The sequence below is a fragment of the Enhydra lutris genome, unplaced genomic scaffold (assembly GCF_002288905.1).
Source record: "Enhydra lutris kenyoni isolate GAN:26980312 unplaced genomic scaffold, ASM228890v2 scaffoldscaffold9, whole genome shotgun sequence".
NCBI lineage: Eukaryota > Metazoa > Chordata > Mammalia > Carnivora > Mustelidae > Enhydra > Enhydra lutris.
Genome location: NW_019154093.1, coordinates 52,702,251 through 52,719,879, shown reverse-complemented (window position 1 = coordinate 52,719,879; position 17,629 = coordinate 52,702,251).

The following is a 17,629-nucleotide window of genomic DNA, read 5'->3' as shown; positions in this document are numbered from 1 at the left end:
AAGATTTCATTTTTGATGTCTACGTAGTACTCCATTGCATATCTATACCACATCTTCTTTATACATTCATCTGTCAATGGACATCTGGGCTCTTTCCGTAGTTTGGCCATTGTGGACATTACTGCTGTAAACATTGGGATGCATGTGCCCCTTCAGATCACTACATTTGTATCTTTGGGGTAAATACCCAGTAGTGCAATTGCTGGGTTGTAGGGTAGCTCTGTTTTCAACTTTTTTGAGGAACTTCCATAGTGTTTTCCAGAGTGGCTACATCAGCTTGCATTCCCACCAACATGTTGGAGAGTTCACCTTTCTCTGCATCCTTGCCAATATCTATAGTTTCCTGACTTGTTAATTTTAGCCATTCTGACTGGTATGAGGTGGTATCTCATTGTGGTTTTGATTTGTATTTCTGGGATGCTGAGTGATGTTGAGCAGTTTTTCATGTGTCTGTTGGCCATTTGGATGTCTTCTTTGCAGAAATGTCTGTTCATGTCCTCTGCCTATTTCTTGATTGGATTATTTGTTCTTTGGGTGTTGAGTTTGATAAGTTCTTTATAGATTTTGGACACTATCTCTTTATCTGATAAGACATTTGCATATATCTTCTCCCATTCTGTTGGCTGTCTTTTATATTTGTTGACTGTGCAAAAGCTTTTTATCTTGATGAAGTCCCAATAGTTCATTTTTGCCTTTATTTCTCTTGACTCAGGAGACATATCTAGAAAGATGTTGCTATGGCTGATGTCAGAGAAATTACTGCTTGTGCTCTCTTCTAGGATTTTTATGGTTTTAAGTCCGCATTTATGTCCTTAATCCATTTTGAGTTTATTTTTGTGTATGGTATAAGAAATTGGTCCAGTTCCATTCTTTTGCATCCAGTTTTCCCAACACTATAACATCATTTCTTGAAGAGATTGTCTTTTTCAAATTGTATTTTCTTACCTCCTTTGTCAAGGATTAATTGACTATATAATCATGGATTTATTTCTGGATTTTCTATTCTGTTCTATTGATTTGTTTTTCTGTTTATGTTCTGTTTTTGTGCCAGGACTATGTTGTTTTGATTACTGCAGCTCTGTAATACATCTTGAAATCTGAGATTATGATACCTCCAGTTTTGTTCATCTTTTTCAAGATTGCTTTGGCTATTCAGGGCCTTTTGTGGTTCCATACATATTTTAGGATTATTTTTTCTAGTTCCATGAAAAATGAGGTTGATATTCTGATAAAGATTGCATTAAATCTGTAGATTGCTTTGGGTAATATGGACATTTTAATAATATTTATTCTTCCATTCCATGAGCATGGAGTATCTTTCCATTTGTTTGTGTTGTCTTCAGTTTCTTTCATCAGTGTTTTATAGTTTTCAGAGTCCAGGTCTTTCATCTACTTGGTTAAGTTTATTAGGGATTTTATTAGTTTTGGTGTAATTGTAAATTGAATCATTTTCTCAATTTCTCTTTCTGCTTCTCTATTATTAGTGTATAGGAATGGATGGATTTCTGTATATTATTTTGTATCCTCCAACCTTACTGAATTCATTTATCAGTTCTAGTAGTTTTTTGATAGAATCTTTATAGTTTTCTGTATATAATATCATGTCATCTGCAAATAGTGAAAGTTATACTTCTTCTTTACCAACTTTGATACTTTTTCTTTTCTTTTTTTTCTGATTGCTATTGCTACAAATCCTAGTATTGTGTTGAATAAAAATGGTGAGGGTGGACATCCTCGTCTTGTTCTTGATCTTAGAGGAAAAGCGTCAGTTTTTCCTCATTGAGTATGATGTTATCTGTGGGTTTTTCATATATCGCCTTATTATGTTAAGTTATAGTCCCTGTAAACCTACTTTGTTGAGGGTTTTTTTTTTAAATTATGAATGGATGTTGTATTTTGTCAGATGGTTTTTCTGTATCTATTAAAATCATCTTAAAGTTTTTATCCTTTCTCTTATTAATGTGATGTATCACATTGATTGATTTGCAAATATTGAACACCCTTACAGCCCAGGAACAAATCTCACATGATAGTGGTGAATTTTTTTTTTTTTATTGTATTGTTGGGTCTGGTTTGCTAATATTTTGTTGAGGATTTTTGCATCTATGTTCATCAGAGATATTGGCCTGTAGTTCTCTTTTTTTGTAATTTCTTTTTCTGGTTTTGGTATCAGAGTAATGCTGGCCTCATAGAATAAATTTGGAAATTTTCTTTCTTCTACTCTTCTTTGGGAATCAGTTGAGAAGAATAGCTACTAATTCTTCTTTAGTAAAAAGTGAAAAATTTACACGATCTGAAGAGAAACCAGAGTATTGGTATTAACTCTTCTTTAAATGTTTGGTAGGATTCACTTGTGAAGCCATCAATCTAGTCCTGGACTTTGGTTTGTTGGGAGTTTTTGATTACTGATTCAGTTTCATTGCTGGTAATCAGTCTGTTCAAATTTTCTATTTCTTCCTGATTCAGTTTTGGATGGTTATATGTTTCTACGAATTTATCTATTTTTTTTAGGTTGTCCAATTTGTTGGCATGTAATTTTTCATAATATTCTCTTCTAATCCTTTATATTTCTGTGGTATTGGTTGTTATTTCTCCTCTTTTATTTTTTATTTTATTTATTTGTGTTCTCTCTCTCTTTCTCTCTTGCTTTCTTTTATATTTTACAAATCTGGCTAGAGGTTTATTAACTTTGTTGATCTTTTCCAAGAACCAGCTCCTGAATTTATTGATCTGTTCCTTTTTTCCTTTTTCTTTTTTTTCTTTTTTTTTAAGCTTCTATTTTGTTTACTTGTGGTTTACTCTTCATTATTACTTTCCTTCTAGTGGCTTTGGGTTTTATTTGTTGTTCTTTTAATAGCTCCGTTAGGTGTAAGTTTATGTTGTTTATTTGGGATGTTTCTTGCTTCTTGAACAGCTTTTGCTATATCCCTAAGATTTCAGACTATTGAGTTTTCCTTCTCATTTGTCTCCATGCATTTTTTTGGATTTCTTCTTTGATTTCTTGCTTGACTCATTCATTATTTAACAGCATGTTATTTAACCTCCATGTATTTGTGTTCTTTCCAGATTTTTTTCTTGTTTTTAGTTTCATAGCATTGTGGTTATAAAAGATGCATGGTATGACTTCAGTCTTTTTGAATTTGTTGAGATTTGTTTGTGGCCTAATGTGTGATCTGTTCTGGAGAATGTTCCATGTGCACAAGGGAAGAACATGTATTCTGCTTTTTAGGATGGAATGTTATGAATAAATCTGTTAAATTCATCTGATCCAATGTGTCATTCAAAGCCATTGTTTCCTTGTTGATTTTCTGTTTGGATGATCTATCCATTGATGTAAGTGAGGTCTTAAAGTCCTATACTATTGTTGCATTATTATTAATTAATTTTGTTATGTTTGTTATTAGCTGCTTTATGTATTTGGGTGCTCCCATGTTGGATACATTAATATTTATGATTGTTGTATCTTCTTGTTGGATTGTTCTCTTTAATTAGTCCTTGTTTTTCTCCTGTATAGTCTTTGTTTTAAAGTCTATTTTGTCTGATGTAAATATTGCTACCCTGGCTTTCTTTTTACTTCTATTTGTATGATAAATGCTTTTCCATCCCTTCCCTCTCAAGCTGCATGTTTTCAGATCTGAAATGAATCTCTTGTTGGCAACATATAGGGCGGGTTTTGCTTTTTTATCCGTTCTATGACCCTGGTTTTGATTAGAGCATTTAGTTCATTTATATTCAAAGTAATTATTGATAGGTACTTATTGCCATTTTGTTACTTGTTTTATTATTCTTTTTGTAATTCTTCTCTTCCATTCTTCTCTTGCTCTTTCCTCACACAGTTTTCTGACTTTCTTTAGGATATATTTGGATTCCTTTCTCTTTATTTTTTTAAGCGTATCTAATGCTGGTTATCATTACATTATATATAACATCTTATCCATATAATGGTCTACATTAAGTTGATGGTTGCTTAAGTCTGAATCCATTCTTTACTCTTCTCCCTGCCACATTTTAGGTATATGGTGTCATATTTTACAACGTTTTTTTAAAGAAGATTTATATTTATCTGAGAGAGAACACACAGTTGTACACAAGTATGTGTGCACAAGAGTGCGGGGGGAGCAGCAGGAGAAGGAAAGAGAATCCTGGGCACACCCTGGCTGAGCTGGAACCTGACTCAGGGCTCAATCTCACTACTCTGAGATCACAGCCTGAGACAAAACCAAGATTCACCTGTACCACCTAGGCACCCCATATTTTATATCTTTTATTTTGTAAATCCTTGGCTTTATTTTATTAAAATAAAATGTTGTGGCTCCCCTGTTCCTCCTCCTCCTCCTCCACTTCCTTCTCCTCCTCTTCCTCCTCCTCCTTTTTCTCCTTCTTCTTTTCCTTCTCCTCCTCCTTCTCTTCCTCTCCCCCTCCTCCTTCTTCTTCCTCTTCCTCCTCTTCTTTCATTTGCCTGGTATGCCATTCTTCTATGATTAGCTATTCTGGATTATTTTATTTTAGGTGTTTCTTTTGAAGACAGTATAGAGTGGATATAATAATCTAATCTGAAGCCTACTTACATTTAGCAATGTAGCATATATCTTTTATTTCTTTATTTTTTAAAAAAAAGATTTTATTTATTTGAGAGAGAGCAAGAGTGCATAATTGGGTGAGGAGTAGAGGGAGAGGGAAAAGCAGGCTCCCCACTGAGCAGGGAGCCCAATGCTGGGCTCAATCCTGGGACTCCAGGATCATTACCTAAGCCAATGTCAGATGCTTAATAAATGTAATAAAAATGTAATAATTTTGTATGTAATAATTTTGTATGGGGGCAAATGGTAACTACATTTACATGATAAGTACTGTGTAATGAATAAAATTGTCAAATCACTATGTTGTACACTTGAAACTAATATAACATTGTATGTCAACCAAACTTGAACAACAAAAAGGAAAACCTTGCAGTTTTGTCCTCACTGTTACTTTTTTAATTATAACTTTGGTTATTCTTAGTTCTTCAATCTGTACCAGCCAGGGTTCTCCAGAAGAAAGAACCAGTAGGGTGGAGATTATATCTCTATTTATTTATATCTATATATCTATATCCCCATCTCTGTCTATCTATAATGAGGAATTGGCTCATGTGATTACGCGGGTTGGCAAGTTCCAAGATCTGCATTTGGCAAGCTGGAGACCCAGGAGGGCTAATGGCATGGTTCCAGTCTGAGTCTGCAGGCCTGAGAATAAGAGAATTGATGGTATAAATTCCAGTCTGAGTTTGAAGGCCTGACAACAAGGAGACTTAATGGTGTAAGTTTCAGTCTGAGGCTGTGTCCAAGGGCATGAAAAGACCAATGTCTTAATTTAAATCTTAATTTCCAGAAATTATTGTTGTGTCTCCTAAAACATTCCCCTCTTTGGAACTAAGACTGTAGGCCAGTAGAGCATAAGATTGTGGAAATAGGAAGATTTTGCTAGTAGGTCACTAAGGTTAACAGTGAGTGGTGCCACTTCCATTCCTGCCCCTTGAATTTTAGATATGGGAGAAAGAGCACCATATATTGGATGCTGATTCAGGGCATATGTAGCCTTGTGGGGAACCTTGTTTCAGCTCTACCATGTATTGCCATGTAGCTCATGCTATAACTGAATCTTTGAAAGGCTGTTCTACCATTCTATCATGTCAGCTGCTTTAGGAGGGTAGGGAACATGGTAAGACCAGTGAATTCCATGAACATAGGCCATTGTCTCACATCTTTTGCTATGAAGTGAGTTCTTTGGCCAGAAGCAATTCTGTACGCAATTCCATGCTGGTGGATTAGGCATTCTGTTTTGGCAGAAGTATTGTGTACAGAAAAGGCAAATCCGTATCAAGAGTAAATATCTGTTTCAGTAAGAATAAATCAGTGTCCCTTCCATAATGGGTACTGTACAGTATAATCAACCTGTCCCCAGATAGTTAGCTGATCACCCCAGGCAGTGGTGTCATTTGGGGTACTCAATGTTAGTTTCTGCTGTTGGCAGATTGGGTACTCAGCAGTGGTCATGGCCAAGTCAGCCTTGGTGAGTGAAAGTCCATGATATTGAGCTTATGATTAACCTCCATCTTTGCCACCATGGCCACTTTGTCCATGAGCTCATTGGACAGTAACAGGGGTGAATGGAGAAGGAGACTAACTGGCATCCATAGGATAGTCATCTAGTCCACTTAATTATTAAAATCTTCTTCTGCTGAGGTCACCCTTTAATGAGCATTCACACAGGACACAACTATCTTCATGGAGATTTTGGCCCATTCAGAGAGTTTTATTCACATACCTTCTCCCCACATTTCCTTGTTACCAATTTTCCAATTATGTTCCTTCCAAATTCCTGACCAAATAACCAAACCATTGGCCACAGCCTGTCAATTTGTATATAATTACACATCTGCCCAATTTCTCCTTACCAAGTGAACAACCAGGTGCACTTCTCAAAGTTCTGCCTGCCAAGAGGATTTCTCCTCACCACTGTTCTTCAGAGCTGTCTCACAAGGGGGCTGTAGTGCTTCAGCTGTCCACACTTGGTTGGTGCCTGTGTATTCTGCAGAGCTATCTGCAAATCAGGCCTGAGTCTTCTCTTCTTCTATTGCTTGTAAGGAAGTAGAGGTACAGGCTGAGAGAGAAAAGGCAGTGTAGCATAAGGTATGTGTTTTGTTTTCTTCATTTTTCTTTCTCTAAGTGATTCTATTGATATTAGGAAAGGTTTGAAGTTTTATTCTATTACTTTTGCAAATATAGTTTCATTTAATAGTCTTAGTTCTTTATGAGATGCCTTAAATGAGCAATGATGAAATAAAAATCTTTACTATTTTTCCTCTTTTCCCTACCTTTTCTCCATCATTTAACTTTAGAACTTATGTTTATATTATCAATTCTTTATATGGATATTATCTAACATGTTATCTTTAAATGCAATACATCTACTCTAGATATTACACATAAGGGAATTTGTGTTCTTACTTTCCTACTTTCTTTCCTATTTTTCTTCCTATTTCTATTCATGGTATAATTTCTTCCCTGTTAGGGAATAAAGTATTTACATTCTCTTATGTCACTCTAATCTCCAAATGTGCTTTAGTCGTGGTTCAATAGTTAAATGTATTAAAGCTCATGGCCAGTCATTTGTCTCTAGAAGGTTAGTCAAGAAGGTATGGGAACAATAGTCCCTGAATCATTGCATGTTGTAATCTGGTATCTGTAGCCTGTAAATTTAAACTCTCCTTTGGTTTGATGTTAAATCTTCAGCTCTTGCTTTCTTTACTTGAGTATTTTCTAGATTATGTTGTTTTCTTGGTGATAAATGATACTCTGGGAAAACCCAAGTTCACCCTGATTATTTCCTTCATTACAACATATTTGCTCTTTTTGCCTAATTGCTCACTGGGTTCTTTCTTATCTTTAAAGACAAGTAGATATACTAGATTAGGTCTCCATGTTGACTATTTTGGGTAAATTCATCCTAGCACACTCTGTGACCTTTCTATATAGAGTTTACTTGAATTATATCTTTAAACAGTTGCTCTTTTTCTGTGGTTTAGATTTTCTTCTTAGGGGTTCCAGTTATGTGTATGTTGGATCTTCTATACCTATCATCTATAGCTCTCGTTTTTTTCTGCAATCCCTTTTAGTTCTTTGTTTTTATTTTACTGTATTTGCTGTTCTCATTTTGTCTTCTCTATCCCTTTTATGTTTTCCATAATGTTTTGTCCTTAATCTTTTTTCAGTCTTATTTTAATTTCTATTATAGTTTTATTTTATATCTTTGCTTCTTTTCTCAGCTTCATCTCCTCTGCTTCAACATATTCTTCTTTAGACCTGGCATTTCTCCTTTGTGAGTTTTCTTGTAGGGAAGATTATTTTTATTATTTTGTGGCAAACCTTGTTATTTATAACTTTATGTGGTCTGTGCCAGTGTTTTTGTCTATTAATAAAGTTTGCTGCTTTTCTCCTCATTCTTTTTTTAAAAAAAATATTTTATTTATTTATTTGACAGAGATCACAAGTAGGCAGAGAGGCAGGCAGAGAGAGAAGAGGAAGCAGGCTCCTGCAGAGCAGAGAGCCCAATGTGGGGCTCGATCCCAGGACCCTGGGATCATAACTTGAGCTGAAGGCAGAGGCTTTAACCCACTGAGCCACCCAGGCACCCCTTTACTCCTCATTCTTATAGCCTCTTTGTATTGATGCTGTGCTACTTACTGAATTTATTTAATTTTCCTCATTGAATGTATCAAATTTTGATTTATACAAAGAGACATACGAAGTCTTTTGTTATACAAAGATACATTCCTCCTGGAATGTATTGAATTTTCCTGTATCAGTCCTTTGCAGAATTTTCCTTAGGTGAGAAGAGGTCAGGATGATCTTCCACCATCTAAGAAGATGGTTTTCACAAAAGAAAGATTGTTGTCTCCTTAGATGACACTAAGCCTCCTACAAATATAACTTTTTTTTCCTTAGCTATCTATGGTTCCTCTGTTTTTCTGAATGAGCTAGGTTCAGTGGGGCTTCTTCTGATATTCAGCTCAACTCCATTATTGTACCTTCCCATTCAGAAATGGAATATAGCAAGAAATACAGCTTCTGCCCTTCAGAATGTGTCTCTGAGCTTAGGAAGTGTTTTTGCTTGTTTGTTTCTTAATTTCTGATATCTGCCTCTGCTGGTCTCTCTTTCTGCTGGGCTTCACTCTGCTTCCTTCCATGAGGATTCTGTGTTAACTCAGTTGCTTTGGCAGTGTTTACAGATATTTTGGAGTCTGATATCTTGGTCTAATCAAATATAACTTAAAGTTTTTATTTCCTATTGTCTCTGCATTGTTGGGATATGTTATAGAAATAGAGTAGGGCTATTGATTGCATGCAACTCTATTCCTAATAGATCCCAGGATTCTTTCTCTATTGTTCAGAAAACTAATAATTCTGACATTGATTGGCCATTTTATATATAAAAGTACATACCTGTCATGTATTAAGTCATTTATGGATGAGATTATGAAAATAATTTATAGTCTTTAATATATATGTATATATGTATGTATACACAGACACACACACACACACACACACACACACAGAAATATTAAGTAAAAACACCAGGAAGTTAAAATCTCAATAAAAGATTGAGTTCATGAATCCAATGTTTTAAAAAGAAAGATGGACTAAACATTTTTCTGGCAACAGTTCTTTTCATTTGATCTTTCATGTTCTCCTTCCAATAAGCAAAAAACATAAAAAATCAACCAAGAAATCAAAAAGCAGCTACACAGTATCATCAAATCCATGTTAAATCCACATATGGTTTGGAAATATTTGAAATCTAGCCACATATAAGCAAAAGCAGATGCTGGAGTTTTGTTTTGTTTTTTTTTTTTAGTTGACAGTATCAGAATTTTTAACTCTGACGATATTAGAAATACTCTCAGTTCCATCCATTAGAATATACCATTGTAATTGAACATTATACCCCAGAATGTATATCCCCTCTTCCTTCCAGATTTCAAGAGCCAGCCCATAGTCCACTGGTACTAATTAGAAGAGTGGGCTTCTGGAGCCCATTCCATGCCAAGTCTTATCTCCTGGCACCTCTGGAGCTAGTCTGGTCACCATGGTGTAAGCCATAGTTTTCCAGGTGTTTGATGTGTCCCAGAGCAGTCTTAGTTTTTGTTGGTGCTCTAATCATTGGGACACTTTAAGAGAAAGTTCTAAGTTTATTGTTTATCTCTGTATTTTTGCGTAGGGCTCTTCACCTTTCTTAGCTCTTAAAATATGAATAGTAATGCTTTTCTTCAGAGTTGCATAAACACCATTTCATGTGGATGTGAAGGTTGAATGAGCGTTGCATATGAAAGTACTTTGTAAACTGTACAGTATTGACAAATAGGAAAGTAACATTATTTAATTTTGTTTGGCAGCAGGTAGAAGGGAGAAGATAGCCCAGAACCACTTATCCTGTAGTCTCGGCAATAGAAACCTGTGGAATGGAGCACATGGTAAGCTTTTAAAATTGTGCTTAATTTTCTTTATTTAGTTCCATGCTGCCAAGAGCTAAATGTCCAAGTGTCTATTAATTATGCATCAGACCTGCCAGTGTAGCTTGACATTTGATCCACACACCTGGCCTGGAGAGGATATCAATGGCAACCATATTCTTGGACTTGCTTTCCTGAATGACTTTTTATCAGCACATTGCCACCAGTTGTAGCTACAAAAACATTTAAAACAGCCATATTTAAAAGCTCTAAAATGTAGTGAATAGGGATTTCACTGGACCTGACAAAACTATTGCCAAATGGAACATATGATAGCAAGGCAAACTTTTTAACAAATTCTTAAACATGATGGTGTGTAAAAGATTATAAGTAGATTATTTTGGGGGGGGTCTTGGGAATTTTATGGTTTGACTCTAATTAATGTGTCTTTGAAATCTTGATTCTGATTTTCAAAACTAAATAGATTATAATTCCAGTAGGCCTAAAACTTGGGTGAAGTTTTTCTGTTGCATCACACTTGAACTATACTGATTTGGCTTTGACTGTCCAGGTTTCTGAGAAAATGTCCTCTAGTGGATAACCCTCTGTTCCCCTTTAAATAAAACTGGGGGCATCACGTTACCTGATTTCAAGCTTTACTACAAAGCCGTGATCACCAAGACAGCATGGTACTGGCATAAAAACAGACACATAGACCAGTGGAACAGAGTAGAGAGCCCAGATATGGACCCTCAACTCTATGGTCAATTAATCTTCGACAAAACAGGAAAAAATATACAGTGGAAAAAAGACAGTCTCTTCAATAAATGGTGCTGGTAAAACTGGACAGCTATATGCAGAAGAATGAAACTCGACCATTCTCTTACACCGTACACAAAGATAAACTCAAAATGGATAAAAGATCTCAACGTGAGACAGGAATCCATCTGAATCCTAGAGGAGAACATAGGCAGTAACCTCTTCGATATCAGCCACAGCAACTTCTTTCAAGATATGTCTCCAAAGACAAAGGATACAAAAGCAAAGATGAACTTTTGGGACTTCATCAAGATCAAAAACTTCTGCACAGCAAAGGAAACAGTCAAAAAAACAAAGAGGCAACCCACGGAATGGGAGAAGATATTTGCAAATGACAGTACAGACAAAAGGTTGATATCCAGGATCTATAAAGAACTCCTGAAACTCAACACACACAAAACAGACAATCATATCAAAAAATGGGCAGAAGATATGAACAGACACTTCTCCAATGAAGACATACAAATGGCTATCAGACACATGAAAAAATGTTCATCATCACTAGCCATCAGGGAGATTCAAATTAAAACCACATTGAGATACCACCTTACACCAGTTAGAATGGCCAAAATTAGCAAGACAGGAAACAACATGTGTTGGAGAGGATGTGGAGAAAGGGGAACCCTCTTACACTGTTGGTGGGAATGCAAGTTGGTGTAGCCACTTTGGAGAACAGTGTGGAGATTCCTCAAGAAATTAAAAATAGAGCTTCCCTATGACCCCGCCAATACACTACTGGGTATTTACCCCAAAGATACAGATGGAGTGAAAAGAAGGGCCATCTGTACCCCAATGTTTATAGCAGCAATGGCCACGGTCGCCAAACTGTGGAAAGAACCAAGATGCCCTTCAACGGACGAATGGATAAGGAAGATGTGGTCCATATACACTATGGAGTATTATGCCTCCATCAGAAAGGATGAATACCCAACTTTTGTAGCAACATGGACAGGACTGGAAGAGATTAAGCTGAGTGAAATAAGTCAAGCAGAGAAAGTCAATTATCATATGGTTTCACTTATTTGTGGAGCATAACAAATAGCATGGAGGACAAGGGGAGATGGAGAGGAGAAGGGAGTTGAGGGAAATTGGAAGGGGAGGTGAACCATGAGAGACTATGGACTCTGAAAAACAATCTGAGGGTTTTGAAGGGGCGGGGGGTGGGAGGCTGGGGGATCCAGGTGGTGGGTATTGTAGAGGGCATGGATTGCATGGAGCACTGGGTGTGGTGCAAAAATAATGAATACTGTTATGCTGAAAAAATAAAAAATTAAATAAATAAATAAATAAATGTACTCCACACCCATATTCACGAGCACTGGATTAGAATTACAAATATAAACTGAAAGTCCAGTACAGTCCTAGACTTTTAAATATCTCTTCAGATCATCCATGGGGTGAGGTGAGAGTGGGGCAAGAAGTCTTCTAATTTCTTAGAGTCTCAGAGCCTTTGAACTGCTAGTCTACAGAATCCCCTTAACTACCCATGAAGGTGACAAAAACCACTGAGACACTATTCAGTCATTCATTTTCTATAATTAAAATTGTTGATAAGAATATTTTGATAACTCTACATTTACTACTATGGAGACAGGCAATGTACTAAGTACTTGGCATAGGGTATCTTACTTAATCTCTTAACCCTATGAGATAATTATAATTACCCCACTTTACTAATCAGGTAACCAGAGACACAGCAAGCTCAAATGACAGTTAGGGTCTATCCACAGAGCTTGTGTTCCTAATCATGATGTCTCCAAATTCTTTCATTTAAGCATGCTATCTATTTTATTAATTTAGGCTTTGTAATATTATGGCATGGCAGAACATCATCACTTTCCTTTCAAAAATTTAAGAATAATGAAGATTTGAGTAAATACATATGGACAATATGGACATTTGGAGAACAAATGTTGACTTTCAGACCTAGTATTGGTATTTTACTTGAAGAATTCTTCTGATATATACATGTATGTGTGTATGTGTATATATGTATATATATTTAACATTGGGCCAAGGTTGAATTCTCCTAGCTCCCAGTGGATGACAACATTTTGCAAACATCCATTTAACATGCAAACATGCTGAACTCAGGATAATATCTAAGATTAAAAAACGTGGAAAAAGGACCAAGCTCAGTTTTTGCTGATCCAAGACAGTTTTTTATTGTCATTCCGTTCAAACAGACACATTCCTTCTGGAAATGCTATCAATTTTTAGGTGAAAAGAATTTCAAAATCCTGTATTTGCACACCAGCAGCCTCTCAGAGGATAAGAAATCTCAATTTGCTCACGACTCATTTCAGAATGAGCTTACATGTACATTGATTGGCTTGAGATAAAATTTTCCATAGGTATTTAATTTGATTTCATTTACTCTATAGTTTCAGTCCAAAATAGACATCTGTTGAAGTTCCCTAGTTGCATGGGTATATGCAGACATATTGTTGCCTAAAGCTGAGCATATATGAAGGTTAGACATACTGAGTGGCTCAATAAACTATGAGGCATGCTGCCAGATGGTTTCTTCCTTGAAGTGAATATGAGAGGGCATTTCTGTGTTCTATTACCATGTATATATTAAATATAAGGCTCATAAGACTTCCAGATATGGAGATCACAAGATTTCTCTAATGATTAAAATATGGTTGTATTTCAATGGGTATTTTCTATTTGTGATGAATAACCTTTTTCTTATCCATTTGATAGGCAGGTCCTCTTACCCTCATAACTGACTTTGGAATGTAAGGGATTCTGCAATTTTAAAAAAAATAGGAAGAAATGAACTCCTATATATGTAATAAGTTACGGTGTTTTTTAAAAGATTTATTTATTTATTATTTGAAAGAGAGAGAAAGTGTGTGAGTTGGGGGGAGGAACAAAGGGAGAGGGAGAGAGAATCTTAAGCAGACTTACTGCTGAGCATGGAGCCTGTTGCAGGGCTCAATCCTACCATCTCCAGATCATGATCTGAGCTGAAATCAAAAGTTGGATGCTTAGCCTACTGAGCCACCCAGGTGCCCCCCCAAAATTATAATATGTTTAAGTCTTGGACAAAAGATATATTTCTGACAATATACAATGATTTAAATATGCCAAAGCAATACATGGAGTTAGGGTTTTTGTTGTTGATAGAATGGTGTTGGTTAAGAGACTTATCCTAATAAACAATTTCTGCAACTTTTCCTCCACTCCATCTCCTTCCCATAGGACCAAGAGGTATGGGGAATTAAGAGGTAGAGCCTGTAAGTAAGAAGCGGACTCCTTCCTGGAAATCCCTAGCATTGTAAAGAGTCTTGATGCCAAGTACTGACACCTTCTGTTGAGATGATCCTGCCAATATTGTTTTCTTCTTGGGCAAGATGAGGATGAACTGAAAGTACAGAAGCCCCATAGATCGGGCTGCATGTTTTGTAGAATTCCAGCTGTGGTCAAGAGATGTTGCTGAGAAAAATCTTTCTGACTGTGAGAAGTATTATAGGAGAAGAGCATGGTCTCTGTTGGCTGGGTTAAAGCAACTAAATTAAGCTTTCTAAGCCTCAGTTTCTCTTCTGGAAAATGAGACTGATAATACATGAGCATCATAGGGCCATTTGAGACTTGAGTAAAACAAAGCATGAAAATACTTAACGCCGTGCTGAACGTATATTAAGCCTTCACTACTAAATGATAACTATTTTTTATATTTTCAGTAAATACATACTATGGCTCAGGCATGGGTTGGCAAGTGAAATTCTTATTCTTGCCAGAAGCAGTCAAGCTGGGAATAGTAATTTATTTGGTTGGATATATGTATCAAATGTGCTGTGGGGAAAAGGTTTCAGAACTCTGTACTGTACATCAACAGCAACAACAAACCCAAAGCAGCAAATGCAAAATTTCTTATTACTATGTCCATAATCACCCTTGGAAAGCTTTTACTCAATGTGGCCTTTCTTCACTATTAGTTGAATTAATGAATCACCTGTGCTGAAAAAAAAATCACTTGTTTGCTATCAAACATATTATGTAATTTATTCCACCTATCATTGTCTTTTCTCTAAACAGTATCTTCAGAAAATTGTTTTTTTTTTCCTTTGAAGTACAGTTTCAGTTTACACTTTTATAGTAAACAGAAAAGAATGAAGTAGTAAACATCCGCAGGCCTTCTCAATGTATTTGGTTAAAAGAAATAATTCAGCACTGGGTAGCTGTGGTGGCAGGGGGAAAGTGAACTGTATTTTTAGTTTTCTAGAAATCCACAGATTGCAGAGAACTTATCAGAAATCTAATTGTATTATTCTCTTTTCTGTTATTTCCTAAATTTTCAAAGAAAGCTTGGTGTATTATGTTTCACCATGTGATCTATAGTCCTTTGATCAACAATGGCTCCTAATTTCAAAGCATTGTTATTTTTATTGGCATGATTAAGAGACATTTTTAATATACTCATGATCTATGAAGCACTGTACTAGACTCTGCAGTTACTAGGAGAAACTGGGAAGGATACTTGACTTATAAAGATTTATTTAGTTGGAAGTATGGGACATCTATAAGTTGAAGACTGAGTTCTTTGAAGATGAAACTGTTTTCTGTCATAGCCTGGCTGTAGATAAGGATGTCAAATATTATCAAAGTATGAGATCAGCCTCTACCTGTGCATCATTGTACTCGTACTCAGACTTCAGTGTGTTTTCCAGTCCCCCAGAGATCTTGTTAAAAAGCAAATTCTGATTCAGTGGGTCTGGGGTGAGGCCCAAGATTCTCAGTTTCTGATAAGCTTTCAAATGATGTGGATGCTGCTGATCCACAGACACACCAAGAAACAAGTCTCTAGACCGTTGGTTCTCAAATGAGAATCACTGGCTCCATATGGGAATCACCTGGAGAGCTTTAAAAATTCTTGATGCTTCCATCCTTTACCATGGGGTGGGAAATTCCCTTACCCTACCTCATGCAAGAATTTGGGAATGTTAACCCTCTTCAGCCATCTGAACGTCAATCAGTAGAGGCCAAGAGAGAGCCCTACATGCTCACGGGAAGACTGCTTTTCTCCAGGCTTGGGGATTTTACATGTTGTCTATAAAGATGATGAAAAGTAAAGAATAGGAAAAACAAGAATCCATGTGTCATCAGCATACAGCAGATACTCTAAAATGTTCCGAGTATCCCTCCAAATCACATTAATAGACCAAGGTTCTGTGGTGTTCCCTAAGTATTTTTGAATTAAGCTTAAAAGAAATAGCATTTGTCTGAGTTTTCCATATTGGGTCATTATATCTATTTATAGTGCTTTTTCCTGGTACATTGGTAGGTTTTAATTAATGTTAGGAATAAATATTATGTGGGAACATAGGAAAATGAAAGCATTTCAATGGCTTGTATGTTAGCTACTAAAACACAAGATACAAAGGCAGTTAATTTTCTCTTTTCACATTTCTTCTCTTAGATTTTTATTTTGAAAAATTATAATCCTTCAGAAAAGTTTAAAAGAAGCCATATACCCTTTATGCAGAGTCACCATTCTTAAATATTTTGCTATATTCTACACTTTTGTTGCTGTTAAACCACTTAAAAGTAGTAGACTTTATGGTACTTCACCCCAAAATACTTTAGTATGTGTCACCTAAGAAGAAAGACATTCTCCTAAACAACTGTGATAAAATTACCACAATCAAGAAATTTAATATATAAGCCATATTCAAATTTGTCCTATTGATATCAAAATATGTTTTAGAATTCTCTTTTCTATAATGACAGATTTTTTTAAAAGATTTTATTTACTTGACAGACAGAGATCACAAGTAGGCAGAGAGGCAGGCAGAGAGAGAGGAGGAAGCAGGCTCCCTGCCGAGCAGAGAGCCCAACATGGGGCTCGATCCCAGGACCCTGGGATCATGACCTGAGCTGAAGGCAGAGGCTTTAACACACTGAGCCACCCAGGCACCCCAATAATGACAGATTTTTAAAGAGACTCTTGTTTCTTAGTTGAAAGGATACGTTTCTTTATTCAAACTAGTTAAGTATCAATAAGCCATGTAAAGTTGACCATTTTTGAAGTGTTGTATTTCTTCCATTTATTTTCTCTGTGGAATTAAAATCTCTGTGCCTTTCCCCCAAATCTATCAAAACTAATACTACAGTTAAGGTGTAGTAATGCTGTCTAGGATCAAGTAGTATTTATTTAGGGACTTATCAGATCCATGGAAAATAAAAAATTATATATTTAGAGTAGAGAGTAGTTGATAATACTGTGTTGTCTTTTCTTGTATTAGTAACTGCTAACTTAACCTGAAGATGCTAAAATTATGTGAGGGTATAACTGATGAGGTCAGATAAGATGGATGTCTCTCTTTTGTTAAGTGGTGTTTTCTTTAAGATTAATTGATTCTTTATATCTTCCTGACTAGATATGGAATATTTTAATGGTAATCCATCAAGACTTTTCAACGGTTTCTTTTAGTTTGATTAATGACCTTTTAATGATAGTAAAACTAAAGGTAAAAATGTAAACTTTAGAGAGGTTTTTCTTTTTTTACTCTCATTAGGAAATATTTTAAGCTGATAAAATAAGCTTCTGTTTACCAGGACATTCTTTTTGAGAATGCTGATGTGAACCACTCTTTCCTCAACCACTGCCCAAGCAAATCTTTTCACTGTGCCTTTGGAACATGCAGTCCATCATGTTTTGTTGAATGATGGACTTAATAGCTACCTCATAGATTTGTTAGGAGGATTTAATGAGATAATATTCATGCTTAGCACAGTGCTGGGAACGTATTTGTCACTCAATAAATGGCAGCCATTGTTTTAAAAATAACTTTTATTGTGGTTACC